Consider the following 4,017-nt stretch of genomic DNA (forward strand, 5'->3'; position numbering starts at 1 on the left):
TGTCCACATAATTATCGTACCAAAAATACAATAATGTGGGGAGGGTGGAGACTGATTTATTACATGCTTTTCGGTGGTTTATAGAAATATATCAGTGATATAAAACTGGTTATTTCACTGTTTGAAACAGTGAAATTACCACTTTGATAATTTCACTGTTTTGAATTTAAGCCCCTTACGTTGTTTCAGTGAAATACCAGCGTGCACAGAACTGGAAACCAACTTAATGACGTGACGTCGTAAATGACGACACGTTGTATTATTATTTGGCGCGCTTTTCATTCAGTATTAGGTTTAATGTCTTTTAAAACGTTTCTTTGCATGTAATAAAAAGAAAATTTGTTTAGTTTAGTGTAAGATCGAAATATACAGTTGAGTTCACACTAAAGGTTACACAAAGTGCACTAGGAGTGCACTAGAGGTGCACTACTAGTGCACTTCAAAGTGCACTAGTAGTGCACTACTAGTGCACTTCATTTGTGCATTTTGTAGTGCACCAGACCTATTATATGGATTAAGCAGTTATCTTTTATTTCAATGAATAGCAATTTGACTTTTACAAAAAGAAAGATAAATATCTGTTTAATAGCTTTTCATAATAACTTTGAAGTTGAGAATATTGAATTTTGTAAAATATGGTGTAAAATATTAAAAAAATATTTTTTCAAAGTCATTAGTTTTACTGATTTTGTACTTTAAAACTTAATTGTTAGAATAAGTATATACATATAAATAATTATTTCTTTAATGTTGATAAGTGCATAAATAAACAAAATTAATTGATATTTAATTTGATTCTATCTTAATATAATCTGGTAATGAAATATGAAACATTGAAATGCTAATTAAACAAAATTCAAAATTCAGTCATTTTTGATTTGTTTTTTTGTTGGTTTTTTTTTTTTGGTGGGGGGGGGGGAATTATACCAGTAAGTTATTTTTGATTTTAACTTATGGTTGCTTTAGTTAGAGGTAATGATTTCAAGCATTAATAGCCTTTAATACATTAAAGAATTAATATGTTTATAATTGGCCTTTATCCCATTTATAATCTCTCTTACCTTCTCAAACTGAGATTTACCTAAGATTAATATACATAATATATATTATTCTGAAAATAGTTTATTATAAAATGCAAAAATAATTCAGTTTTCTTTTTGTACTACTTGATATGAAATTTATTTGCACCAACATCCAGAGAATACAGAATTTACATTGCCTACTTATATTTATCATCTGCCTTTTGTTATTTACCCTGAGGGGCTCTATTATCAGCAGGGTACTATATTAAAACACCAATACACAGCATGACTTTTGACACTTTAATCTTCTGTAACTGTTTTCTGCCCATGTGTGATATTTTATTTAAAAAAAAACAAAAACAAAATAACCAGATCTGCATTAATGTGAAAAGGAAGTTGAAAAAGTTTTATAATCATGTATTTAAATATTTTCTTTAAAATATATTATCTTCTATAAATGTGTTTATACTGACACTAAGGCAAATTTGTCAAATCTATAATAGAAAAAATTAACATTCACCAATTCAAAAACTAAAAGATGCTGCAGATTTATTATTTGTAGAATTGCAAGAAATGTGGATAAATATTGATATGAGGTCTTTCTAGAATGGTTAACACTTTTAAACCAGTTTTTTTATGATAAGATTAGAAAATTCCACTTCAAAGACAATAATGACAATAATATGTAACACTCGTTTATGCCATTAAGATTATTTTTCATATTTGATTATTTATAACAAAAATTATAGTCATTTATATATGTCTTACGTGTATTTTTGGGGAAAAAAACAGGAAATTTTAAATAACTATTGCATACATCTGCATTTTTGTTATTTACCCTGAGGCCCTGTTGTCAGCAGGAGACGACCGCAGGAGACCAGTATAATGAAAACAGTTGCTCTCAGAAAAATACCAATACACAGCATGACTTGAGACTTTTTTCTTGTATAAAAGCATTCCCTTTATACATTAAATTTTTAATATAGAAATCTTGAATAAAGTTATCAATTTAATAATTTCATGGAAAACTTTTAATTATTTATATCTTTAAAAAGTATGCAAGCAATTCATGGTTGCAAAACATACTATCACAGTGTATAGATTGTTTTAATATCAATGAATTAATATGTTCTTTCAATCTTGAACATGAGGAATTGCCTCTTAAGTTATATACGATTATGCAGAATGGCAAGAAATTTGGAAATATAGAAAATTCTGCTTTAGAGACAATAATATCTATACGCATTTATGCCATTATGATTTTTTTTGTATATTTGATTATACAAAAATTATGGTCATTTATCTATATGACTAACAAGCCTGAGTGCCCAGGTATTCCAGGCTTATGTCTAACATGCATTTTGAGAAAACCACGGAATTTCAATGCATACTTATAATCTGCAAAATTGACTGTTCTTTGTCATTTACCCTGAGGCCCTCTTATCAACAGGAGAGTGGTATAACGAAAACTGTTAGTTCCTCTCAGAAAATACCAATACACAGCATGACTTGTGATTTTCCTCTTCAATAAAAGTATTCCTTTAATACATTATTTTTAATATTGAAATCATGAATAAAGTTATCAAATTTATTTATTTTATGGATAATATTTTATTTTTTTTTATATCTTTAAAACATATGCAAGCATTACACAGTTGAATACTAAATTTTCACAGTATATTGATTGTTTTAGCATCAATGTATTAATATTCTCTTTTAATATTGTACATGAGGAACTGTCTGTAAGTTATATATTATAAAAATAACACTTTAGCTTAAATATAAACTTTTCCTTGATTTATTTGAGCTTATGGAAAAAAAGTTTATGTTGTTACAAACTAAATTATTTGGGCCAGAATTATCACATTGATTTTCCCATTTGTACACTTGAAAAATTAAAAATTAAAAACACTTATTTAATTATCCATTATGGAGCATATTTAAATTTAACTTTGTTAATTCTATAAATTTAATTTTTAAGGGGTGTTATTTTACACCTACAGTTAAATACTGGTTAGGAAAAATATGATTACAATCAATAAAAAAAAAAATTTAAGCTTTAACATGATATCACCTAAAATGTTAAAACTGCTGATTTTAAAATTTACTTATTTATATTCATGAATAGGCCATATATTCCCAAAGTTTTTTTTTCTTACAGCAGCATAACAATGGATGCCCCCTATCACTTGATATGCAATTATCCAATAAACCATTTAGGTGTCACCTTCCCTGGCCAGCCTGGTCATATGGTCTAGTGCACTAGAAGTGCACACGGTGTGCACTTCTAGTTCAGCTCTAGTGCACTAGAAGTGCACAAGGGTGGGAAGTTTAGTGTGAACTCAACTGTATTTCACCTTGTGAACACCAAAAGTTCATATTTCACTCGTGGCTGCGCCACTCGTGAAATATACCTTTTGGTGCTCACTCGGTGAAATATATTCCGATCTTACACTGAACTAAACAAATATCCTCTATATATTTAAATGATTTACTGTATAGAATTCCACAGTGGATATTACAGTTGATTACATATGCTTAATACGCATGCATAAAGTATGAAATTTACCTTACTGCAGTATGTTATTATCTGTAGATCTAAATTTATTGAAATAAATTTGTTTGAAAATAAATTTATTTCGACAAGCGAAGGCAATAAATCCTATATTAGAGCACGGATCTTATTTACAATATTGTAATATAAATCCGTGATTAGATGAATCTATTAAAATAAATTGAAATTTAAGATATAAGATATCAGTTGGTATGGATTAACATATATTACATATACTGATCTCTCCATATGAAAAGCAAAACCAGCGAATGATATTTACATCCCTAGAACGTACGATTTAATATAAGTTCTATTCGTTTTTATTTCTTTGGGTCTTCAGACCAAACAAATAATGGTAGCGAAATTTCAGACCCTGATGCTGTTAATTGCAAGCTTTTTTGAAGCGGTTATATACTTCCCTTTATATGTACACTAACGCCG

This window comes from Ruditapes philippinarum, unplaced genomic scaffold (assembly GCF_026571515.1).
Source record: "Ruditapes philippinarum isolate M1 unplaced genomic scaffold, ASM2657151v2 ctg244_1_1_1_1, whole genome shotgun sequence".
In the NCBI taxonomy this organism is placed as follows: domain Eukaryota; kingdom Metazoa; phylum Mollusca; class Bivalvia; order Venerida; family Veneridae; genus Ruditapes; species Ruditapes philippinarum.